The sequence below is a fragment of the Felis catus genome, chromosome A1, assembly GCF_018350175.1.
Source record: "Felis catus isolate Fca126 chromosome A1, F.catus_Fca126_mat1.0, whole genome shotgun sequence".
In the NCBI taxonomy this organism is placed as follows: domain Eukaryota; kingdom Metazoa; phylum Chordata; class Mammalia; order Carnivora; family Felidae; genus Felis; species Felis catus.
The window spans coordinates 122,950,944-122,978,416 of NC_058368.1; the positions used below are offsets into that span (position 1 = coordinate 122,950,944).

The 27,473-nt window shown below is 42.1% G+C and overlaps 1 protein-coding gene across 1 annotated transcript in view; it reads right to left on the minus strand.

The window, feature by feature from the left end:
• JAKMIP2 (janus kinase and microtubule interacting protein 2) overlaps positions 1-27,473 on the minus strand; it is a 217,098-nt gene that overhangs the window by 189,183 nt on the left and 442 nt on the right. The gene's annotated exons all lie outside the window — the stretch shown is intronic.

The window sequence follows — 27,473 nt, forward strand, 5'->3', positions numbered from 1 at the left end:
TGATTCAGAAAATCCCAAGTCTGGACAAGTGGATTGCCATCAAGAAATGGCCTTCCTTGGTGGCTTAACCAGCTAAAGCATCTGACTCTTTATTTCCGCTGGGGTCACAATCCCAGGGTTGTGAGTTTGAGCCCCATGTCGGGCTCTTCACTGAGCGTGGAGCCCGCTTAAGATTCTCTCTCTCTCTCTCTCTCGCTCTCTCTCGCTCTCTCTCGCTCTCTCTTGCTCTCTCGCTCTCGCTCTTTCTCTCTCCACCACCCCCCGCGCTCCCCCACTTGAGCGTGCTCTCTCTCTTTCTAAATAAAAAAAGAAAAGAGAAGAAATGAAAAGAAATGGCCTTCCTCTGCTCTGAGCCTCCTAAATATCTAAACCATATTCTCTCCCACAACTACTTTGGCTTCTTCCTGGGTTACAACCCCAAGTCCCTCTAACTGTGAGACCCTGTAACCATATCTTCTCTAGGCCTCAATGTCCTCATCTATGAAGCAAGGGTAGAAATTGCCTTTGCCTACTAAATGGACATCTAAATGAATTATGTTTAACCTTAGTACACTCCTGGCATGTAGACAGGTCTCAGTGACTTCTAGCTCTTCTGTTATAGTATGCCCACTCCCACATATGAACCTTTCTTATGAAAACCTACAGACCCAATTTCCTTACAGATTCTAAATTTAAAAAAACAAATGTCCCCCCCACCTCAAGTGCCCCAAATTATTTTTTAGATACCTCAAATGACTGAGTGCTTATTTTCCTCTGATAGGTATCCCAGGTGCAGAGGGACTGAAAGGAGAAAAGGGCTGTTTACAAGCGGAGCTTACAAACTGCACGGTCTGTCTCATATTTATGAGCCAACTTTCTTTAAATATTTACATCCTGTATTTACATTTTATTACTATTCGATTTGTTTCCTACAGTTGATCTGAAGTGTGAAATTGGGAGCCTGGAGCTTGCTAACACTTCCATGTTAGAAAAATGCACAGTGAAGGAATTTGAGTTCTGTGACTTCCCCCCACTCCCACACCAAGGACAAAAAAACCTTATGAGGAGATCTTCGAGATGTCTGTGTCTGCCCAATGCCTCCTGAGGCACTCTTGCTTAACATGCCCCTACCTCCAGCCATGGGTACAAGCTAAGGGGCCTTTCAAGCTGAGGAGCCAGAGACTCCCACTGTGGACAAAATGGGTTTGATTCTGAGTGGGGATGATGCAGGGAAGACAAAGTCACACCCAGAAGTGGGGAGCTCAATTTCAGCAAAGCAACTTTCTTCCTTTTAACTCTTCTAAGCCTCTTTTCTTTTATCTTAATTCTGAATTCCTTCACTTTTCTCAGCATCCTTTTCTCCTTATAATAAATTTCTCAGTCCTTAACAAAACCCCAAACCATCTCTCAAATAAATCTAAAACGCTGAACTCTTGTTGAAATATAACTTTCAATATGATAAAATTGGGACCCTCAGGCAAATGCAGAATATACACATCAATGATTTTATTTTAATTAACTAATTAATCAGAGGGCCTGTAAGATGTGAAAACTGGCCCAAAGAGCATTGGAAAAGCTAGATACTTATAGGTGAAATACAAAAGAGAGGACAAGAGAGGTTACACAGTCTTATTTGAACTTCAAGCCTTGAGATATAAATTTATGCACAGGATTAATCTTTATGACCCTGAATAAACTATGCTTCTGGGGGATCTTTTGTAGGTCATACTAGCCAGCCCTTGTACCACCTGAATCAACAGATGAAATGAATATTAATCTTTTCTGTTGTTCCTGGGAGAGACCTCACACAGGATGTTCAGGGCACAGTGGTCTGATACTGAAGTCAAAGAAATGGAATTTCATACCCTTTCCCCTAACCCTTCTTGGTCTTGCCAGATTATTTTTTAACCTATCGACTGGATCCCAACATGCCAAGGACAACAAAACCTCTTAAGGAAATCTTCGAGATGTCTTGTGTCTGCTCACTGCTTCCTCCTGGCAAAGTTAAATTTGGGGGTTCTCATTTCATACAATGTCTTCATCTCTCACATATTCCTCCCATTTTACAACTATATTTATGGCAGAGAGATAAGTAACTAAAAGTACAGGATAAAAAAAGGAGAATGGATGAAAGCAATGTTTGCAGGTGGAACGTGGCACTGGGCCTTACATCAGTCTGGATGCAGTCACACTGGGGGACAGTGTGGGGTGGGGGAGGTGTCAGCTCTTCCGTGTTCTGCGTGGAAACTGAAAGATCCATCCTACTCAACACTTCCACACACTGGGGCCCAAGCAGTCTTGCTTTGCCAACTCTTCTAAAAAGAAGGCAGGGAGAATTGTTCTATCCTCACTAAAAGAGCTTTACATGGAGAGAAAACAGCTTTCTCCTTCCCTAAAAAGGGCATAAGGTAGAGACGTGAGTGAATTCCCCTCTCTGAAAGGGACTGCTAAGCCTGTCTGCCTGCCAAGGATCGAGGGCATCGGCAGGGAGGGTGAACTGGTCCACCATTGCACCACAGAGGAGATGAGGACTTGTGCAGAGAGCGGTGGGGAACACAGAGGACCACATGTTACAAGCATCCAGAAGCAGCACGGTCTGTATGCTTAGTGACACCGATGAAAGACCTGGTCGTGAGAAACAAAGACCAGAGCTGCAGCACTGATTCTTGAGCTCATATAATAATCCTCTCGGAGACTTACAGAGAAATACTGAAAGAGCAGATGTGGAGGGCTTAGGCAGTATATTTGGCGGGAATGCCTTTCAGTGTGAGTAGGTCAGGGCTTATTCATTCACCCAGGCAACTGAGAGTTCAGGATATCTTGATTATACAACATGTAGGTATTTTAAGGTTTCATCTCCAATCCCTCCTATCTTCCTTGCAGTCACATAAAATGAGACTGAGCTACAGACATGCAGAGCAGAAACCATGTACATGCCCATCATTTGTCTGATTTTTTATGTGTCCTTGCCTCCACATTATAGTGCATTAGGACAGGGGTAGAAAAATATAGACTTTTACTCATAGAAGTTGCTCATGCCCAAACCATCTATTCATTTCACTGTTTGTCTTTATAAGAAAAGAACTTTTGGGGTGCCTGGGTGGCTCAGTCGGTTGAGCATCCAACTTTGGCTCAGGTCATGATCTCACAGTTCGTGAGTTCAAGCCCCGTGTAAGGCTCTGTGCTGACAGCTCAGAGCCTGGAGCCTGCTTCAGATTCTGTGTCCCCCTCTCTCTCTGCCCCACCCCTGCTTGTGCTCTCTCTCTGTCTTTCAAAAATGAATAAACATAAAAAATTTTTAATTAAAAAAAAGAATTTCTTGAGGGCACAGCAAGAAGAGAATTTATGCTTTGTGAGTTCCCCTTGATTTGTCGAATGTTGTCTGGTGGAGACCTTCACAGCCCAGAGTCACAATGAGAAATCAAGCCTAGAAAAAGGACTTCATGCCTCTCCTTGTGTTCAATTTAACTGTAAATTCTGTGGACCTCACTTCTCTAGTGACCCTTCAAATGGAAGCTCCTCTTAGAAAGCCTAACACAATGTGTCCACAGTTCCCTACAGAGTAATGATAGCTGCTTCCGGGCAATGCAGACAGTCAATGGATTTTACACCTCAGAGGTCCCTTTGGGGGTCACTTACATCACCCCAGCTCAAAAGCAGACTTAGATTTTACATTAATATTATGAATAATGGGGCCAAACCCTTTTCCTGAGTTTTGAATGCTTTCAATATGAAAGCAGAGTACCAGTGGTAGAATTCAAGACTGTACTATTGTTAGAACATCCTCATATCTTGTGAAAGGGCTTATGTGTAAGAATGCCATGAAGAGTGAATTTAACATTCCCTTTCAGGCTACTGTACTGTCCGGAATGAGGCTTTGAAAGTCATCATATAAAGAGAAAATTAACACTGAGTGAGAAAAAATGTCCTTTCTGTATCTCCAAACAGCTCAATGTTCCAACCCTTCTTTATTTTATCTATAGTCACTGAGTAACTGAAGACCCAGACAGGAGGAACAGATCACATTGCTTCAGTATTATTTTGCCTAGATTCCCAGTAAGCTGTAATCTGCTGTAAATACAAGAGCAAAAGGAGATGTGGCATACTGAGCTTCAGGGAAATTCCTTGGTAACTCTTACATTTGTCTAGCCTTCATAATTGAGAGTAGATCTTTATTCTTTCTTTTGACACAGTGGAATGGCTAATGACTATGTGGTTTTAATACCTAATTACTGGGATTAGAACACCCACTGTGAATCAGAAAGGATGAGGCTCCTAATATTTTCTCCGCTTTTCCTACCACTTTTATTTTGGCCCTACGACATAATAGTATGAGAATGTCAAAAAGGAAGAGCAAAATGTTTTATGTCATGAAATGTCCTAATTTCGCAGAATTTTCTGGAAAATGACCCAGGTCTGACTTTATGTAAATATCTGTATGGATATATTATAGACCAAGTATAGGTTTGTTTCATATATCTTCCCTGAAAGGGAAGCCTTCATGTCCCAGACCTCAGTATGGCATATCACACCAGAAAGAATATTTTATGCCTAGTCTACATTAGACTAAGTCAAAGGCCTGGCCATTTATAGGTCATGATGACAATCATTTCTATTTCTTGAACTAAAGGTTGGAATGAGTATTAAATTTAGTTTCTGAGCCTTGGTTCCTCAGATCAACCTGGGTAAGTCTCTATAATCAGGATTTTAGAAGCAAATGGTATGAGACCAAGAATAAAAAGCTTCATACTTTGGCTACAAATATCTCCTGGGCTCCCCAAATTTCTTTAATCTAAGTTTCAGTTGACATATCACCAAACAGGAGTGACTAGGTGGCTCAGTCATTTAAGCATCTAACTCTTGATTTTGGCTCAGGTCATGATCTCACAGTTCGTGAGATTGAGCCCAGGTTGGGCTCAAGCTCAGAGTGAAGCCTGCTTGGGATTCTCTCTCTTTCCCTCTCTCTCTCAAAATAAATAAATAAGCATTAAATATATCATATGATATATATGAATATATATATGAACATATCTATATATAATCTAATAATTGTTCGCTTCATTCAGTGTCCTCAATCCTTTTCCATTCCTTCTTCCATTCTGCACCTTATTCTCAGGTCAGAAAGATTCATGTATAAAATGGAGGATGAGAAGATGAATGGTTGAGATTCCAAGTACAATTCCAAGCACAATCCCAAGTACATGATATGGCAATTTCTTAGTCCAGAGCTTGGAGACCAAACTTCAAGAGGAGCCCTGATATTGTTTCTCTCCTTTTCTTTCAAGACACATCCGAGTGATGAGTCACCAACATTCCTAGTGTCCTCGCAGTGAGGGTATTTTCCCTCCATCTTTACCTCTCAATAGAGAGTAGAGAATAGGGACTCCAAGACTGTTATCAAGATCCATGCAAAATCCTCAGTCTTTGTAGTTGTGCATGGAAGCTGCAGTTGGAAACCAGAACTGGACCTTTCCCTCCCCAGTGAAAAACCTTCTTCAGTGAAACACATCTTGCTTCACTTCCTCTAGTCTTGGCTTGATTAGAAATTCATCAGTGGAACACTGAATTTCATCCTTCCCAGGACTATCTCCAGAACTTGTTCAGTCTAACCAGAAAGACCAGGATCTTTTCACTCAAGCTTTCTGGCAAGACCTCATATGAACTATGGGGCAGCTATGGATCTATCCTGTGTCCTGGTTTTCACACATACGCTCTGTGAGCAAATCTGCCATGGCAGAATCAAGTGGAACAGAACTTCATGCTAACTCTTTTATCCTATTTTTCCTTTAATTTTTTAAAAATGTTTATTTATTTTTTAGAGAGAGACAGAGTGTGAGCGGGGGAGGGGCAGAGAGAGAGGGAGACACAGACTCTGACAGGCTCCAGCGTCCGAGCTGTCAGCACAGAGCCCAATGTAGGGCTCAAACCCTTGAACCAAGAGATCATTGTCTAAGCTGAAGTCGGACACTTAACCAACTGAGCAACCCAGGTGCCCCAATCTCCTTTTAGATGTTCTATACTATGGCCAAGAATCTTAGCACTTAGCCCTGACGGCAGGCAAAGAGGAGTAATGCTTTATGTCATTTACTCATCTCCCCAATATTCCTTTCTACTCTTGTCTTTGTTTTACTGTGTAGCCTTTAAAGCCAAAATGGGGGATTTTTTTTTCCACTGAGGTGCTCCTAAGGACTCCAGAATTAGTGGGAGTCTTAATAATCCAATATCAGGAAAAACCTTCCAGACAGGGCTTCATGAACCTCCTGTAATTTGTGCTCTGATTTATGTTGGCCCTTCTTATGTCTCCCATATACAAGGGGGTAGGTAGACACAGATTACTGGGAAATACCTATCTTGTCTTGTACTGAAAGCTGGAGGCACAACTTGAGTCACAGATGGTCACACTGAGGGGAGCCCTTTGGAGACATCTGACCCCCATGTTTACAGGTTAGGACACAGCATACATGTTTTTTAAAGATTTTACTTTTAGGTAATCTCTGCACCCAATGTGGGGCTTGAACTCACAACCCCAAGATAAAGAGTCACATGTTCCACCAAATGACCCAGCCAGGTGCCCCCACAGTATATACACTTTTAAGTGGCATGGTGACCACTGCCACTTCCTAGATTTGTGTGAGTCTGGCCTTTATGACCAGAACAGACCATTAGAAACTGTCTTATAAAATCAAGTTATTATAGGGGCACCTGGGTGGCTCGGTTGGTTAAGCATCCAACTCCTGATCTCAGCTCAGGTCTTGATCTCAGGGTCATGAGTTCAAGCCCCACATTGTCATGGAGACTACTTAAAAACAATAAAATCAGATTATTACAAAAACAGCTTCTGTTGATGAAGTTGTGGTCAAATAGACACTCTCATAGATTGCTTGTGTGAATACAAATTGGTAGTGAGATGAGGGGGGAAAGAGAGAGAGAGAGATACAGTAGCTCTGTCCACTGAGAGGGCCTAGCAGCAATGACACACCGGTATCCAGATCATGGTTTCTAAATATCATGCTTCATTAAAAGAAAAGAAGCCAGGTATCCTTGAGGAAGTGGCTGATTCTCGGGCTGGAGCAGTCAAGTACAAGATGAGCCTGGAACATCTTGCCACATCAGAAAGTAATGAAGTACTCAAAGAATGATGGGACACTTCAAAAGTCAAAGGAGACAATTTGAAAGGTCTGCCATTAGCAAAATATGGGAAAGTTAGAGCATAAACAAGAATAATGGCAGTAAGAAAATATTATCCATAGAAAAAAACTGCAATGCATGAGTCCACACTGTTATAAATAAATAAATAAAGTGGAATAAATGGGGAAAAGAGAAAGCTCTTTCTTACAGTAAAATGTCAACTAATAAATATAAAAGGAATGATCGATCCATCATTTGGCAAATCATCATTTGGCAAACATCATAACAGTATGTTTAAGCATACCCAGTTCATGGACCCTAAAACTATAAGTGGAAGTTTGATGAGGAAGAGCAAATTTACAGTCTCAAACTATCTCCCCACAAGGTCCCTATTAATCCCAGAAGGAAAAATTGTAACTTTGCAGTGAAGAAGGCTAAGCTGATTCACATCTCCTTAATCAAGTGATTACAGTTAAAAGCCCCAAGAGGAGAACAAATAGAAATCATGTGCCTCTTTAACATGATGCACTGAAAAGTATACAGCATCACTTCTGAAGGTATTTCTGCCCAAATGCAATCTATCTAACCCACGAGGACACAGCAGACAAACCCAAATTGAGAGACATTCCACGTAACAACTGACTTGCCCTCTTCAAAAATGTCAAGGTAATAGACAAACTAATAGAACTGAGAAAACCTTCTAGATTAAAGGAGACCAGAGACATAATTATTAAATGCTGTGGAATCTTGGAATGAATCCTGGAGAACCAAAACAAAATAAAGCAATTTGCCATAAAGAACATTAATGGAATAAGTGGAAATATCTGAATGAGGTATATAGATTAGAGAGAATTATATTAATGCTAATTTCCTGATTTTGATCATTGAAATCTTGTTATGAAGAAAATGGTTTTTATTTTTAGGAAATATGCACAGAAGTATTTAGGGGAAAGAACATGATGTCTGGAACTTATCTCTGTAAGTTTTCTCTTTTTCCTCCCCCTCTTGCTCCTCTGATTCTTTCTATCCTTCTCCTCTCCCCTCTCCATTCTCCTCCTCCCAGTGATGCTGGAGTGATGCTCACAGGAACCTCAAGCACACAGGATGCAAATGAAAAAGAACAAATCCCCTTCTCCTCCTACAGTCTGCTAGTCTTCTTTCAGCACCTCCAATTGGCAGAGTTGGCTGTTTGGTCAAGAAGCAATGGGGTTTGCATTGTCCCAGCTCTAAAATCACAAATCAAAGTACTGAAGGGTTAAGACAAGGTGTGACAGACAGTGCTTCCTTGTCTCCTAACCCTTCAGAGCTCAGGGAGGGGTCTTCATGACTTACACTTCACTGTAAGAGACTCAGCCTTAGAGGGGTAGCTTCATGTTGCTTCTTCAGTAGATAGAACTCTGATCCACGAGTGCTTAAAATTCCTAGTGTGATTTCTTAACAGGGGCACTTCCATCCCATAGGAAGTGAGCTATATGTTCAATTGACTCTTGTGGCGCAAAGTTGCTATAAAATTCTCAGCAAGTCTTTCACAGCACTAAGGTTAGGACTTTATGTGAGAATCAAGTATTATAAGCCCCTTCTCCAGGGAAGACTGTTTAGAAATCATCTACCTCATTCCCCCAGATTTTATTAGATGTAAGATCCTTCCATTGCATATTGAGTGTCTCTCCCTCACAATAGCATAACCAGATCTCTCTAAATTTGACCCTCAGGGCTGACATGTTTACTTATTTTTAATAGATTATACCTTCTAGAAGAACATCATCAATTTGCAGATCAGTGAACTGTGTGGTATGCTCTGCTTAATACCAAAGAATTGGGGGTGGTACAGTTTGGGAACAAATTCAGCAATACAGAATTGGGAGAAATAAAGCTAATTCATATTGCATCTTCTGTTGTGCTCCCTAATTTCCCAAGGATTCTTTCCCCACTGTCTCAAGCCCTGAGATGTAGAGGAGACAGACAAGAAAGAACAGGATTCTGTGCTTCAGGTAATGTCCTTATTCCTTGAGACTCTTGTCTACTTTACAGTCATCCTTAATGGAAGAGAAATGCAGTCAGGAGACATCAGGGGCAAAGGAATGCTTCTTGCGACCTCCGCTAAGCCTGTCAGATCTTTCTAGCAGGAGTCTTCACGACCCAGTTCTTAGCATGAGAGCCAGTCTGCAAAGAATAGTTTAAGAAGTTATATATGTGCAGGTTTTCTGTTGCTCAATTCAAAGAAAGTAAATTATCCCCTCAGAGTCTGACTCTCATACTCCATCATTGTGGTTGTCTTTTCCTGCCAGATTTTCATTCAGGTTTCTTTACTGTACAGTGAGTAGCCATGACAAGGCAGAGTCTCCGAAGTTAGACAGGGACACTTGAGATTATTTAATTCTACCCCTTCCTCCCAGATGGGCTAGATTTAACTCTCTAGAATGAACACAAAGTCTTTTCCCATGAAAACCTTGGAAATGTTTTAAAAATTTTTTTTTCAACGTTTTTTTATTTATTTTTGGGACAGAGAGAGACAGAGCATGAACGGGGGAGGGGCAGAGAGAGAGGGAGACACAGAATCAGAAGCAGGCTCCAGGCTCTGAGCCATCAGCCCAGAGCCTGACGCGGGGCTCGAACTCACGGACCGCGAGATCGTGACCCGGGCTGAAGTCGGACGCTTAACCGACTGCGCCACCCAGGCGCCCCGGAAATGTTTTAATAGAGTGATGGGAAGAGATGAACTGAATGTAGGAGAAATGAAGATTCATAGTCTTATACTAAACTATTCTGCATTCTCCCAGACTACTTCACTCTGGTTGAAGTGCTGCATCCTAGTGAACAATGAAGGACAAGAAAAGGATCATTTTCATATCCCAGAGTTTCCTATGCTTTAGCTTCATGGAAAAGGTACATATATAGTCCTGAGAAGATACCAATAAAGGATGGTTTCATACAGCTTTTTCGTATTCCCCAACAGCTGTCTAAGAAGGGTATTTGTAGGCCAGGTTAAAAAAAAAATTCTGGAAGGAAGACTTTATCTTCTGTCACCCACAAATATATGAGCTCTCTAGGGACTCTGTTCTATTGTCCCTTCTAAGGGTCTTAACTCCTGGATAGTTCCTATAGGTCACAGCCTAGTGTGGGCAACAAATCAACTCAAGTAGAATCAGCAGGAATGTGGTTTTCTGTGTACCTCCAGTGCATACTCCCAATTCTCCCATGACTCTTAGTCTCAGCGTGGATGGAGTCATGGAGAAGTATAACAGAAGGCTGGGTTTTATTTCAGACCCTTTTACTCTGTTATTTCTGCCCTTCTTTTGTGGTAGGGATCTGATATAGGTTGGCCTAAGAGAAAAAGGAAAGGAAAAGCCTCATAAAACCAGTTAGGAGTTCCCCATCACCGTTGGGTGTTGTCTGTGAGACCCAAAGCCAATCTGAGAAACCAGGGCAGATGGAGGGACTTGAGTCCAATGGGACGCTCATTTCTATGCCCCTCTCTACTAATGTTCCTGGTGTTCCTTCAAGGAATGATCTTCTAGTTCTTTATTTTTTGTTAAAAGAAGTCTCTAAGTCCACCATGGAGCTTGAACTCACAACCCCTAGATCAAGGGTCACACGTTCTACCAACTGAGCCAGCCAGGGACCCCCTGCTAGTTATTTCTTCATTAATTCAGGGAGGGCTTACTAAGTGTCAGGCAACTGACATAAAATACATAAGATATAAAACAAAACAAACAACACACACCTAAAACTCAAGCTGAATCCCCAGAATCAGTGGCAGTCAGTGGTTATCTTTTTTCCTCTAAGTCTTAACAATGAAACCACTTGACACAGCACTTGCACCTGAGGCTGGAGTTAAGGCTTCTCCCCAGAGGTGATTTATAACACTCCTTTGGGCCTCCACCTTCCAGCAGTCCTAGATCAATCAAATGTCCCCCTCCAAAGAGCTTCCCTGAATAGGCTTCCTGCATTAAGGAGAATACCTGAGAAGCTGACACTGAAAACATGTTTAAGTTTCATTTCCTTCTGTTCTTCCTCTCTTAGAAAACTAACATTTCACAATACATCTCTGAATCCAGATTTTTATAACTCACTTAATTTCTATCATGACAAGTTATGCCTTGCCCTTTCTCTCCTTTTCCTTGGCCCCTAATACTCTAGCTCACATCTTCATTAGCTTTGAGATGCATCGTAAACACGATTCCCATCTCGATCCCTGGTGAACTATCTAGATTTGACTCTGTGCCCCAAGTGGAGTTCCGATTTCCCCAAGAATTTCTATCAGAGTTCTTGGTTGTGCTCTGGGATATACTCCATCTACACTGAAATCACAAAATGTGTAATCAGTAGGTGCCCCTATAGGCATCAACTGTCCCCTCCTGTGCCCAAATATGGAGGTGCTTGAGAGCTTTGCATGGGATGATCTTGCTAAAATCAGCCCAGGTTTTTGGTATCATCAGGAAAGATTTCTTTTCTTTGCCTTAGAAGGCTCTGGAATAAACAGGGCCCTACATGCCAATGAAAGTCCCTCTCCTTTAGAGTTTCTTTCCTCTAATTTGTCGACTTTTGCAAAATGATAAAGCCAGCCAGTAAGAGACTGGAAGAAAATGCACACTCAGTTTAGAGCAAATGAGTAAAGCAGGAGCTACAAGAGGTAGGAAATGAAACATAAGCTCTGTATCTTCCATTGGACTCCGGAGATCCTGCAGCCATGGCTCTCACATGATAGGAGGGCTCAGTTGAGCTGAATGGCTGGGGGATTTTCTTACCCCTGTACCTGGTCTGGTAACAATTTTCATTGTTGACCAATTTTATGATGTAATTACTTCTCAAGGAAGTACAATTTAAAGGTCCTATACAGCCTGCTTTTGGAGGAATTTAAAAAAGCTACACTGTGCTTCTTCCATCCTCCCCTCAGACAAATCTCACTGTTTGGGCACTGATGTGATGCTCTGCCCATCCTTGCTAAAAGGAAGTATCTCAAGTATGGTACAGGAAAGAGCATCAGGAGTATGTTCTCTGGAATGGGGGAGAGTTCCCTGAAATCAGGCATTTGGGAAAGTAGCTCCTCCCCCTGCCCATGAAAAGGACAGTGAGAACAAGACTAATCAGATAGTCAAGGTAAGCAAATGTGGCAAAAACAAGTGGAACATGAAGGCAGATTTACTGGAGGATCCAGAAAATCATACAGAACACACTACACCAAGCTGTAGAAAGAAGTCTTTTAGTCAGAATCTCCTGTTCATTTCTAGAATACTCTTTTGAGAATCAGTATTTCTGATCTCAAAAATTCTCCTATGTCTCCATATACAGATCATCCTTGGTGTAAGGGCTGAAAGTTGGTAATTTTGTATTTACCCAATGACTTTTTAAAATACCAGGTTTTTGTTTGTTTGTTTTTTAGAGAGAGAGCTAGTGAGCGGTGAAGGGCAGAGTGGGAGGGAGACAGAATCTTTTTTAATAAAATATTTTTAATGTTTATTAGTTTTGAGAGACATAGAGTGTGTAAGCAGGAGATGGGCAAAGAGAGAGGTAGAGACAGAATCTGAAGCAGGTTCCAGGCTCTGAGCTGTCAGCACAGAACCTGACACAGGGCTTGAACCCACAAACGGCAAGATCATGACATGAGTTGAAGGCAGATGCTTAACTAACTGAGCCACCCAGGCAGCCCAAGAGAAAATCTTAAGCAGGTTTCCATGCTCAGTGCAGAGCCTGATGCGGGGCTTGATCCCATGACCCCGAGATCACGACCTGAGCCAAAATCAAGAGTCAAGACACTCAACCGAGTAAGCCATCCAAGGGCCCCTAAAATACCAGTTTTTATATTGAAAATTGACTCATTTGTGGTCTAGTATTAATACTCCTAATATTAAAATACAGGAGGCCACTTAAATAGCTCTCTCTTGTTTCAAATATACTTTTCAAAAGATAAAGCTGGAAAAATATTTTCCATCGACTACGTATCGAGAGACAGCACACTGAATGTAGGCTCCTTTGGTTATCTATAGTGAAATGCAAACCTTGGCTCATCAATCATCCTTTCCCAGTGGCTTTAAGAAATGCAGTGCTCTTTCTTAGGGCAAGTGACTATATCCCAGTTTTCCTGAAATATCAATTAATTTTTTAATTTTTTTTTTAACATTTATTTATTTTTTTTTTTGAGACACAGAGAGACAGAGCATGAACGGGGGAGGGTCAGAGAGAGGGAGACACAGAATCTGAAACAGGCTCCAGGCTCTGAGCTGTCAGCACAGAGCCCGAGGCGGGGCTCGAACTCATGGACCACGAGATCATGACCTGAGCCGAAGTCGGCCGCTTAACCGACTGAGCCACCCAGGCACCCCTCCTGAAATATCAATTAAAAACAGCCTCTTGTTTGCAGCAAGGAGGATGTGCCTATTTAAATTAAGCTGTTCTGGAGACAGATGGACATGTCTTTAACCTGGCCTGCCTGGGGCAATCGATATATCCAGCCATAAATGTTGAGAAAACAGCAGGTTAAACAGTAAGATAAGATTTAGAAACTGGGTCAGGTGAGTACCTAAGTTAACCTGAAATTGGCAAAGAAAATTGGAGAGTTTAGTTGGGATGGAGGGAGGGAAACACTAAAAATGGCCTTGATATGGATATCATATGGGTATGCTCTGAGCCCTGGGAAATCCCACCCTAATGTTTGACTTGGTTTTGCTTTGTCCCTTTCCTCACGCTTTCTGGCCAGTCTTGTTCTCAGTGCCCCTTATATCTATGGTTTTCCTTCTCTCACACTATTTAAAGTGTTCTTTCCCAGTTCAGGGAGAACAGCTGATCCTAGCAAATCTTGCCCACTTGAAGCTAATTTCAAGCAATTATCTTGAAGTCAGTTAACCGGTTTCAGGAATGTAGAGGCGTCATGGGGAGAAACTGAAGTATGCACACCTCTCCTTCGTTTCCAACGGGAATTAGACAAGTGGTGATTTGGTGAGTGTCAAAGAGTAGAAATCAAAAGTCGAGGAAGACAGACACAGATGTTTCTATCTGTTGCCCAACGCTTTGTTTTCCTTTTCAGGGAATGAGAAACAAGTGACCCCTGAAATCTACTTCTTTCCGAAAGGATGCATGGAAAATTACACGTAACCTCACTGGCTAGCATCAGGGCCATGCTGGGCATCATAAGGAGCACCAAGTCTTCACATACGGGTTTTCTGGGTCCTAAGAGAAACTTCACGTCTGACAATACAGTCTAGAGAAAGCAAGTGCTGTCTGAGTGTTAGGGGCCTTTGTTCTCTGTCCCAGCCTTGGTCTCTGCCTGCCCCAGTGACACTCAGAGTATTTCACACAAATTCCTTAAAATAGGCCAAATTCAACGTCTTCTCTCTTTTAAAACTTACGTCATTGATACCAGTTTGAGTGAAAGTACTTTTTATTTATGTTTGATTAAAAGTACTTCATATCAGGTAAGTAACCTCTGGCCATTGACTATTTGAATGTCTGAGAGGAAAACTGTCTAGCTTTCCAAAATTATAATTAATAAGCCTCCTTCCTAGTTAGGTGGGCAAAATACCCCTTTTAGTTCTCAGAGATGATCACTGTCTTGCAAGAGAACTCTAGCTAAACATGGTAAAAATAGTTGAAGGCAAGATCAGAGGAAGGTAGAAATGAGAGAGGTAAGGGCATCAGTTACACTGGGGCAGGATTTGAAGAAGTTTGGTTGCAGGGGCATGAAGTAAGTGAAAAATGTAGCACAGGGATGTCTTTGAGAACAGTGATAATCTTTTCCTTGCAGACAATCTGCCCTGATCCTTAGGTATGTTTCCCCATGCCTTCCATGTTTCTCTCCTCTGACGTCTAAGAAGCCTTGTTCTCACTGCCTTCTACACAGAAGGCTAGGGGCCAATGGGCATCCTCTGTCCCTCGACTTGTCTCCTTTGATGGCTGTGCTTTCTTGTTCCATGGACGGTGGCCCTTTCTCCTGTCAGACGATGTTCAGAATTTTACCTATTGAACAGAAGAAGTAGCTCATCCAGGAATCCTCCAGGCTTAGGACATTTTGCTTGATTTTGCCTGTGATCAGCAGCAGTCTCATGGAGGAGCCTGGGGAGGCTGTGTCTGGGCACTTATGCCTTTGGACTGACAAGAGGCTACCCATTAGCAGTAGCTGTCAGGGGAACAAGTAGGGGTAGAGGCTCTTTGGATGAGGGGAAGGCAGCATTTCCTCTCTACTTCTTCCTTCCCCAGACTAGCATCTTCTCTTTGTACTGGCTCACACACTCACCATAGTCTTTGGTGTTTTATCCCTTTGCCTTCAAAAGACTCTGATTCATGGGCACCTGGGTTGGTCAGTTGGTTAAGTGTCTCAATTTGGCTCAGGTCATGATCTCACAGTTTATGAGTTTGAGCCCTGCATTGGGCTCTGCGCTGACAGCATGGAGCCTGCTTCATTTGGATCCTCTCTGTCCCTGCTTTGCTCCTTCTCTCACCCTTCAAAAATACATGATCTTAAAAAAAAAAAAAAAAAATTCTGATTCAGCAGGGGAAAGAAGGGAAGTGAGTGGTAGTTCTGTTCTAGGATCCATCAACACAACAGCTTCATCTCTGGATAGGATCCTGATCCTTCACCCTCAGCCTGGACCAATATCTTGACTAGCCATCCTCTTCAGTCATACCACACTGTTCCCCTGAGATAATTGGACGAATTTCCCAAACAATAACCTAGCCCCAGTTTAGGGTAGGAAATAGTGACTAGAAAGAGCAGATAACTTTGGAAACTTTTTTTTTTATAAATCAGAGGTCCATATCTGTATCAGTTAATGTCATGCCCAGAGACTATTCTAAATATTTAAAAGGGGTACTGAATGTAGGGAATTGGTTACAAGGCTCTTAGAAAAGGCTGAAGGAACAAAAGAGAGAAGAGAATTACCTACAAACTAGAAGTTGCTTTTGAACTCGGACTAGACCCCAGCTTGCTCCTGCCAGAGGCGTGAAGGGGTGCTACTACTGGTGCTGAAACTGCCCCCCACAGCTGAGCAGGAATGCAGGAGCTTATAATCCAACTGCCGCTGCTGAGGGCCTGGCTGCTGCTTCTGCTGGCATCCACCCCTCAGAGCTGAGCGGGAACTCAGAAGATGACACACCTACTGATGCTGCTGCCATTTCTCGATGTACCATCAATAACAGAAAATAAAATGGCTTTCCTCTTACCTCCTTTTTGTATGTCTTAGGCTCATGTGTCAAGGGAACCTGGGAAATATGGTTTGGGAGCTGCCATTTTTGCCAGTACAGAAAAGAGCCCTGAAGAATATGGATAAAGCTGCCAATTAGTAGACAAAGAATCACCATGGTCCACCTCTTGCTACTCAGTTTTCATTCATTTCTCTTCCACCCTTATTTAAACTTCACTCAACAACAACCGCAACAAGGTGCTCTTACCTGACACAATAAGCTACTTTGCACACAGACAGGAATGTTCTCACGCTGGATGTCCTATAATCAAAATACTGAATTGCAAAATTACCCATCATCTCACTTCTTACATAAAATAGGGTGGGAAAGGGAGAGAAAAAAGAATGGATTCATACATACAAATACTACATTACATCTAAGGAAGAAATCCTACGTAACTGCCACAAGTCAGCATTTCTATAAATGGTTGTTAGAAGGTCTCCAGTCTATGATTCTAAGTGTAATTCACTCTTCTCCTCGTTGCAGGTTCCCTTTGATGGTCAGCAGCACCTCATCTGGGTGAGATCCTTTACCTGGTGGAGAAATTCAAACCTCACTTCTTGAAGTTCTTAGTCATCCTTCTGTTGGGTCGCTGTAGTTTTCCATGAACTGTGTTAGTGAACTTAGAAGAACCGAGAAACACCCTGGAGAATCCCTTGGGGTCCAGACATAACCTGCCCTGTCTCCATCACAGAGGGGCACCTTGTTTTTCCTTAATAACAGAGATCAGTGACCCTGCTTTGCTTGTTGTCTCAGTGACATGAGGATCCCCAAATGGCCAGGGACGAGCTAATCTTCTAGTTCAATGAAATCATTATGTCATGGGGTGGAAACATTGTCCCTTGGGAATTAAAACCTTTAAAAAAAAATCACAGCTTAAATTCATAGGGAAAGAAAAAACAAAATTATTTAAGTTGGTCATTGGCTATACTTTTGTCCATTGATTTCCTAAAGTGTCTATTCTGGTTATGCTTGAAACAAGATATTCTGACTGCTGGTTCAAAGTATATCACATCCTTTAGGAGAGCATCATATCTTTGGAGGTGTTTTTTGCTAGGAAATACTGTAACTAAGTCTTCAGAAGGTCATCCCATGTTCTGTAGGACTGACTGTTTCTCGTTGATGAAGTATATCAGAAGATCAATGAATTTCAGGAGGCCCCAGTGACACACTTTATCTCCTGTGGCATAAATTCACTGGTAGCTATAGTAGGCTGAATAATGGTACCCCAAGATGTGTACCTACCACATGGTATTTATTAATGTGTTATGTTATATGGCAAAAGAAATTTTACTCATGTGATTAAGTTATGGATCTTGATACGGTGCTTATCCTGGATTTTCTGGGTGGTCCCAGTGATGTGATCACAAGTGTCTTTATAAGAGGGATATACTGGTATAGGAGATGAGAAGTGATGTAATGATAGAAGAAGAGATTGGAGTGGTACAGTTCAAAGATGAAAAAAGAAGTCATAAGGCAAATAATACAGACAGGCCAATAGATGTTGAAAAAAGCAAAGTAACAGATTCTCTTCTCAAAGCCTCCAGAAGGAACCAGCCCTGTTGACACCTCCAGAATGGTAAGAGAATAAATTTATGTAGTTTTAAGGCTTTAGTATGTGGTAATGTGTTACAGCTACAATATGAAACAATTTCAGCAGCAATGTTATATGGAATATTAAGATGCCAAATAAAGCATTCACAATGCTACCTACAGAGGAAAACGACACAGGGAAACTGTACACAGGAGTGAGAAATCCAGTCTCAGAATAACTATCTCTTCTAATGAGGACAGATCATTTCCTCTTCTATTAGGGAAGGGGTCCAGTGAAACCAACCTGCCACCAAGAAACTGTCTGGTTCCCTCTGGAATAATGCTAATACAGGGACTAAGCATCAACTTCTAGAGTAGATTCTCAACAGTGGAGTTAGCCAGATCACACCAGGTGAAACCCATGATGTTGAGCCAATGTGTAATTTTCATCCCTACAGCCATAGGCATCTTTAACTTGACCACCCTGAGTAACTGTCAACTAAAATAACTTCACATAGGAGCACCTGGGTGGCTCAGTATGTTAAGCACCTGGCTCTGATTTTGACTCAGGTTATGATCTCACAGTTTGTGAGATTGAGCCCCATGTCAGGCTCTCTGCTAACGGCAGGGGGGCCTGCTTGGGATTCTCTCTCTGCCCCTCCCTCTCTCTCTCTCTCTCTCAAATAAATTAACATTTAAAATTTTTTTAAAAAAAATAAATGGGGCTCCTGGGTAACACAGTCGGTTAAGCGTCCAACTTCAGCTCAGGTCATGATCTCGTGGTTGACGAGTTTGAGCCCCACGACGGGCTCCGAGCTGACAGCTCAGAGCCTGGAGCCTGCTTTGGATTCTGTGTCTCCCTCTCTCTCTGCCCCTCCCTGCTCATGCTCTGTCTGTGTCTCAAAAATAAATAAACATTAAAAAACATTTTTAAAAGTTCACATCATTTTAAGAAGAAACCTAGAAAATATATAAAAATGATTTTCAAATAATCAATTTTTTGTACATGTTTTATCACCACAAGTTACCTGGAATAACAATCTATACAACCGTTGCATTTAACTGGAATTTGTTTTCAGTCTGAAAAAGCAAGATTTCATTTTAATTTCTGGATTTGTAGTTTTGGGGAGACTATAATAGTAAGAGTTAATTAGGGAAGTTCAGGTTAATAAGCATCTGTTGAGTCTCCTGAAGACAAAGGTAGGGACAAGACATGTCCTCTACTCTTAAGGAATTTTAAAATAATGAGAGACACAGATCACACATATGGACAAGGAAAGCATGAGGCATGCTGTAGAAAGGGGTGTGTACACAGGACCTCCAGAGCTCAACAGAAGGGTACTGACCCACTTCATCCATTTAAGAAGAAACCAGTGATGGAAAGGGAAGAGGTGGAGTGAATGAGCAGAAAAGCATTTTCCAAGTAACTAGAAGTAAATCTAACCTGTGAGGGAGAAAGGGCAGGGTAAGTGGAGTTTAAGTTAGGACCTAGGAAAAGGTTGAATCCCAGAAGATACATGAGGAAGTAAAAGCTTTTATTCTATCTGGAAGGCCACTGGTTCCCACCTTCTTTGCATATAAGGACATACTTCTTAATGTCAAAAATTGGAATGCTTGTTCTCTCTTAACTGAGAAAATACTCAGAGACAAAAATTTTGTTTTTAAAATTAAAAACATAGTGCTTTTAAATTATGTTTTAAACATTCAACACCTCAGGTAAATATATATGAACAATTTTGCTACTTATGTGTGGGAGCTGTTTCCTTTTTTGTCTACCAAAAATGAATGGTACACGTAGAGATTAAGCGATCTCTTCTATCATAATTCACATTAAGGGACAATATTTAAGGCATGGAGGAAGCAGCATGGTATAATGGGAGTCAAACAGGCATTCTTATCCTGCTCTTCTTAGGCAGTAGGCAGTCCCTGAAATTTTTGAAGTTCAGTACCCTCACCTGGAAAATGGACTAAAAGGATTTACCTAGATTGATTTTTAAAGGAGTAAATGTAAAAGACCTTGTGATAGATAGAAGGGGAGGGAGAGATTAGGAAGAAAGAGAGTTCTTGTAAGAGGAAACATACTGCTACAGGAGAAGTCAGTGTGAATTCCAGGTTATATGATGATGACTAAGGGGACAGTTGAGTCTCTAGAAGGAAGAAAATGGAAGGAATGGTCTCATCTCTGAGAGGTCAAGAAGAGTAGGTCATTTATGTGATGACCACACCAAAAATGAAGTTCACCTACTTAGCAAGTTAGAGCACAATAAGAGCGGAGCTATGAGTAGGGGGGTCTATTGCCTAAGTTCCGGAAGAGGAAGGATGAAGACAATGTAAAAACAGTGCCCGAGCTTTAGTGTCTGCATCATATACTTTACCAATAACAATGACAAAAAAGACCCTGCCAAATTAGAACATTTTGACAACATACTAAAATATTGATAGTTTTATCGGTTTTACAGGTCACATGTCATAACATGAGGCAAATAAATGGGCTCCATTTTCTAATCAACAACTACCAGGTGTTATGGAAGTTAAGAAAGGTCTTTCTATAAAATACTCCAATCTCTTTGGGCACTAACTACCCCTTGCCTTTTTCGTCTTCTGTCTTTCCTCCACTGAGAGCAGAGACAAAAGTGCATACATTATTTACCTGAGGCCGATGAAGGTAAGAAGTGTTGGAAGCACAGTACCAAAGTCCCATTTTTTGCCTAATCATAGTATGACAGTGATTAATATCATTTACTCCACATGGAAGTATTCAGAAAAAGTTTCTAGTGGATCTTCACTCCTGGAAATACCCATGAAACAGCTTCATGAACAGATTGTTCCTGGCAAACTCAGCTCACCTTCTTCCCCTCACCCGACAACCATCATTTTGCTCTGCGTATCTATAAGCTTGTGTTTTGTTTTTTAGATTCCAATTAAAAGTGAGATCATATAGTATTTGTCTTTCTCTGTCTGACTTGTTTCACTTTGCATAATGCCCTCAAGGTCCATCCATGTTGTCACAAACAGCAAGATTTGATTTTTTATGGCTACATAATATTCTTGTGTGTGTACACATTTTATTTATCCATTCATCCATCAGTGGACACTTCTGTTATTTCCATATCTTGGCTGTTGTAAATAATACTGCAATGAATATGGTAGTGTGGGAGGATGCTGGTATTTTTGTTTTTTGGTTTTTTTTTTTTTTAGACTCCTTCGGGTTGTGGGAAGGAAAGATTCTGATGCCGATATTTCAGACCTGGTGAGAGTGTAATTTAATGGAAGCAAAAAAAATAGTCTATTAATTATTGTAGCACAGTAAAACTGTTGCAACTGCAGAATAAATGTTAGATATTATGTATGTAATTTAAAACAAAACCTAAATTGGGTTTTGAAGGTCACAAAAATATACACAATGTTCAATCAAGTGGAAAATAAAAAGTTAACAACCTAATTAATGAAGGCATTATTTTTCCTATAAGGATGTTTCTGTTGTTTTTTTTTTAGGTTTCTACTGTTCAAAATTTCATCACAACCTCATTTAATCAAAACATTTGATGAAAATTTTTAAACATGTAATTCATTTTTAGCGACACACTAGGAATTCCAGAGTTGGTATGATAAATATTTTAAGCTGAAAACATTTGAGCTTAAAAACAAAAACAGAAGGAAGACTTCTCATAGCTTTTCTTATCTGACTAAAAGCAGCAACTTCTGGGAAATAAGGCTGACATAAATTCCCTCTGTGGGGCAGGTCTACCAGGAAGAGGAAGAGGAAGAATATACTACTATAAATATAACCATGGCCCTGAAGAAGATGGAAAGACCACTCACACCTGCGTAGAGAAACATCGCAAACTTCTCAATCTGTTTTCTCCAAAAAACCCATTTGTCTTTCCTAAAGAAACCTATCTGTTCTTTCCATAGAAGTCTTTTCTGCTCTTTCCTCTATTGAGTTAGGCATGTAAGTCTCTAACTGTTTGGAGAACTGCCTACTTCTTTTGTTAACTTCCATATATGCACATGAATAAATGGTTTTTCTCCTATTAATTGGTTACTTGTCACTTTAATTTGCAGGCTCCCAGTGTCTGAGTCTAATTGGTTGAGGAAAAGTTTCTTCCTCACACAATAATTTTCACACAGGAATTCTCACAAAACATGAAAGAAGAAAACCCAACTCCTCAAAAAATGTTGAGTACCCCCAGATCCTTTTTTTCTAAATGTTTATTTTTGACAAAGAAAGAGAGAGAGAGATACAGAAGGTCAGTGGAGGAGGGGCAGAGAGAGAGGGAGACAGAATCTGAAGCAGGCTCCAGGCTCTGAACTAGAGCCCAAGGAGGGCTTGAACTTGTAAAGTGCGTGATCATGATCTGAGCCACCCAGATGACCCTGGAGTACTAATCTAAAAATATTTTTTTCAATGTTTATTTATTTTTGAGAGATACAGAGGGAGAGAGAGCATGAGCAGGGGAGGGGCAGAGAGAGAAGGAGACACAGAATCTGAAGCAGGCTCCAGGCTCCGAGCTGTCAGCACACAGCCCGAAGTGGGGCTCGAAACCACGAGCTGTGAGATCATGACCTGAGGCAACGTCAGACACTTTACTGACTGAGCCACCAACGTGCCCCTAAAGTAATAATTTTTAAAGAAGGAAAAGCCATAGGTGCTAATTGTTACAGAAGGCAGACACAGTGGCAATAGTGATGGATGGATGGTTAAACATGACAAAGAAGCAAAGGAGCTGTGCAGTTTGACTAATTCTAACCCTGAGTGAGTGAGAATCTCCGTTTTCTCATTCCTAAAATGAGGATCTCAGTCATTCCTAAAATGAGGATCTCAGAGTTTGTGGTAAGGATTCAATGGGAAAATGAACTCATGGGAATCATGTAATGCAGGGTCTGACACATAGAATTACTCAATACATGTTAGTTCCTATTATCTTTATTATTCTTTATTAACTTTCACCTGATGCCACATCTTTAAGGTCTGAGAGTTAACTTTTATTAAGCTGTTTTTTGAGGATTTTAAAGATCTCCAGAATTCGAAAAAGTTTTTACTTCAAAATAGTGTTATAAGTTTTAAAGAAAAACACATATAATTCATTTCCGTAAATGAAGGAGCTCTAAAAAGCTGAAATTCAGCATGAACAGTTCAAAATATAATAAGGTTCTGGCCCTTCAGAACCACATTCGCTATTAAAACTTAACTAATTTTTCTCTTTGTGCTTCTCACTCTTTTTATATTCAGGTGCTTATCTCAAATTTTTTTTAAGTTTCTTTATTTCCGAGAGAGAGCGAGATATATATATATAGAGAGAGAGAGCGAGATATATATATATATAGAGAGAGAGAGAGAGAGAGAGAGAGAGCGAGCGAGCATGAGCAGGGGAGGAGCAGAGAGAGGGAGACACAGAATCCAAAGCAGGCTCCAGGCTCTGAGCTGTCAGCACAGAGCCTGATGTGGGGCTCAAACTCGTGAACTGCGAGATCATGACCCGAGCCGAAGTTGGACGCTTAACCAACTGAGCCACCCAGGTGCCCCTATCTCAAAATTTTTTTTAAGTATGCATGGCTCTTTCTACTTTTTTCCCCCTTGTAACTTCCACACATGTGTATTTTCTTACTTTCTCTGTTTTCTCTTTGTGTTTACTTTTCTTACACAAGTCTTGCCCTGGTGACTCCTAATCGCCAACTTTCTCTTATTTCTTTTGCTTCCTTCAGAAGGGAGTGATAAAAAGCCAAAAGAGTAGTATTAATTTTACTTTACACTCTATTCATGACCACACCTGCGATGAGGATGGGTTACTGACTGGCACCTAAAAACGGCAAGAGCAAAGACAGCACACTACACAACTAGGTTCTGGTGCCTTGATCTCCAACCAGCCTTTTTTGTTTGTTATTTGTGCCTTTCAGTGAATACTGATTTGTATAAAGGCAAAAGATTTATGTCATTCCCTCTTCAACATAATTTTATTATCTATATAGTCCATATTTTGAACTAAAAGTTAGCTATGGCTTAAACAATGAAAAAAAAAAAAGGAAATTGGTGGCAGTGCTAAGGCTTTCAAAGGTAAGAGCTTCCTGAACTATGCAAATAAATTGTATTTTCACTTAGTTGAATTAAGCTAGGGTTTATAGGGTATAAATTGGATCAGAGAAATGGAACTGAAGTTACAATATTAGCCATATCCCTCTTTCTCAGAAGGTTCAGCACAGTTTTTAAAAAAATGTTTCATTTCAAACAAGTTTACTTCTCCAGTGAGACAAAAATATTTTTATATACTATTCCCTTCTGATAGCTCCATATTTCAAATATTCTGAAACCAGTAAAGGAAACTGTATAGAACTCTATTGGGCCTGTGACCATGCTTCCTTGGAGTTTATCTCGAGTTGTTGTATTCTGGCATTTAAAGAGGGTTACAGTTCTTAGGTTTACTCAGGGATTAAGACCTAACAGTAGGAACTGGGTTTATTACCCTATTCCTTGCCGGGACCATGAAACCCTGCTCCACCCATAAAATTGTCGGTCACCCATGTTCCTATTTGGGGGAGTGTGGTTTATATCTCTAATTTTTTTTACATTTAAAAGCAGAGAGATTTTAGTGTGATCTTGTACACAGCTGAGTAATCTCTTCCATAAAACCTCTGACAATTCAATAATGCATTGAACTGTTACTGGAAGAAATAAAATTCCTTCTATCAGGGAAATGTTAATATATTAGGAGACCTTTTTAGTGAGCTCAAAGGATTACAAGATGAATAATAATAACAACAATAAAAAGTTAGTAATTCTTGACCACTTACTGTATGGCATACATGGTCCTGTTAGGAACCTGTTACTATTCATCCCATATTAGAGATGAGGAAATTCGCTGGCTTCTCCCAGGTCATGTGGTTAAATGGTGGGAAACCCGGATTCCAGCAGAGCACTCGAAACCAGAGCTCCTGTTCTTAAACCATCCTAGCGTATACTTTCCCACTGAGCCCACATCAGCCTCCTTTAATCCCTATCCAATTAGCCTAAATTCTCCCTTTGGGCCAACCAGAATATGTTTATCCCTCTTTCCCCCACTCATGTATGTAACAAAAAGAATATTAATTGAGTAGCTCCTAGATGTTACTCTCGTCCAGCTTATAATACAGCCATGAAAAAGGATGTTTCTGCTTTCATGGTGGCAACACTCTCTCAAATGGTTTGAAAAGACCTTTCAGATTCCCACGAGTTTTCCTTTCTTTAGACCAAATTTTTCTATTTCTTTCAACCATTTATCATAGGACACATTTTCAAGTTCTTTTTAATCCTGGTAGACTTTCTCTTCTAAACACATTTCCATTTGTAAATATGTCTTTTAAAATGTAACCACCAGACATGAATGCAGTAACCCACGTTTTATTTTTTTAATTTTTTTTAACATTTATTTATTTTTGAGAGACAGAGACAGAGTATGTGCGGGGGAGGGGCAGAGAGAGAGGGAGACACAGAATCTGCTGACAGCTCAGAGCCCAATGGGGGGCTCGAACTCAAGAACCATGAGATCATGACCTGAGCTACAGCTGGACGCTTAACGGACTGAGCCACCCAGGTGCCCCTCCACATGCTGATGGGTCTGTTAAAAGCAAGACAGACCCACACCACCAAACCAAAGAGTAATTTAATTACAGTTTCCACTCTCCCAGAAATGGAATCTTAAACCAGTCAATTTGGAATCGCCTGATAAGCACTAGTTAGGTAATCTGTCCAATAGACCCCCTCATCCCCTAAAGGAAGGTAACCTTCCAATAACCAACCTGCCTTTTTGTCTAGTAGTGTAACCTCTTCGTTCCTGCTCCCCTCTGGCTGTAAATGTCTTTCATTCTGTACAGCTCCTTGGAGCTACTTTCGATCTGCTAGATTGGATGTTGCTGGATCCGAATCCATTTTTGTCCACATAAAGTCTTGAAATTGTAATATGCCTCATGTTTATGTTTTCACAGTCCTGGTGACGGAAGAAGGAACCAGGAGCAATCAGACCCAGGTAGGTACCTGCTGCTCCCCTCGAGCTCCAGCAACCAGACCCAGGTACCTGCTGAGCCCCTTGAGCTTGAGCAAAAAGACCCAGGTAGGTACCTGCTGAGCCACCTGAGCTTGAGCAACCAGACCCAGGTAGGTACCTGCTGAGTCCCTTGAGCTTGAGCAACCAGACCCAGGTACCTGCTGAGCCCCTTGAGTTTGAGCAAACAGACCCCAGGTAGGTACCTGCTGAGTCCCTTGAGCTTGAGCAACCAGACCCAGGTACCTGCTGAACCCCTTGAGCTCGAGCAAACAGACCCCAGGTAGGTGACTGCTAAGCCCCTTGAGCTCAAGCAAACAGACCCAGGTAGGTACCTGCTGAGCCCCCTGAGCTCGAGCAAACAGACCCAGGTCCCTGCTGAGCCCCTTGAGCTCGAGCAACCAGACCCAGGTACCTGCTGAGCCCCCTGAGCTCGAGCAACCAGACCCAGGTACCTGCTGAGCCCCCTGAGCTCGAGCAACCAGACCCAGGTACCTGCTGAGTCCCTTGAGCTCGAGCAAACAGACCCCAGGTAGGTATCTGCTAGGCCCCTTGAGCTCGAGGAACCAGATCCAGGAACCTGCTGAACCCCTTGAACTCGAGCAAACAGATCCAGGTACCTGCTGAACCCCTTGAGCTCGAGCAAACAGACCCCAGGTAGGTACCTGCTGAGCCCCTTGAGCTCGAGCAAAGAGACCCAGGTACCTGCTGAGCCCCCTGAGCTCAAGCAACCGGATCCAGGTACCTGCTGAACCCCTTGAGCTCGAGCAAACAGACCCCAGGTAGGTACCTGCTGAGCCCCCTGAGCTCAAGCAACCGGATCCAGGTACCTGCTGAACCCCTTGAGCTCGAGCAAACAGACCCCAGGTAGGTATCTACTGAGCCCCTTGAGCTCGAGCAAAGAGACCCAGGTACCTGCTGAGCCACCTGAGCTCGAGCAACCAGATCCAGATACCTGCTGAGCCCCCTGAACTAGAGCAAACAGACCCATGTAGGTACCTGCTGAGCCCCCTAAGCTCGAGCAACCAGACCCAGATACCTGCTGAGCCCCCTGAGCTCGAGCAAACAGACCCAGGTTCCTGCTGAGCCCCTTGAGCTCGAGCAACCAGACCCAGGTACCTGCTGAGCCCCCTAAGCTCCAGTAACCAGACCCAGGAAGGTACCTGCTGAGCCCCTTGAGCTCCAGCAACCAGACCCAGGTACCTGCTGAGCCCCCTAAGCTCAAGCAAACAGACCGTGGTAGGTACCTGCTGAGCCCCTTGAGCTCCAGCAACCAGACCCAGGTACCTGCTGAGCCCCCTAAGCTCGAGTAACCAGACCCAGGAAGGTACCTGCTGAGCCCCTTGAGCTCCAGCAACCAGACCCAGGTACCTGCTGAGCCCCTTGAGCTTGAGCAAACAGACCCAGGTACCTGCTGAGCCTCCTGAGCTCAAGCAAACAGACCGTGGTAGGTACCTGCTGAGCCCCGAGCTCGAGCAACCAGACCTAGGTACCTGCTGAGCCCCCTGAGCTCGAGCAACCAGACCCAGGTACCTGCTGAGCCCCCTAAGCTCCAGTAACCAGACCCAGGAAGGTACCTGCTGAGCCCCTTGAGCTCCAGCAACCAGACCCAGGTACCTGCTGAGCCCCCTGAGCTCGAGC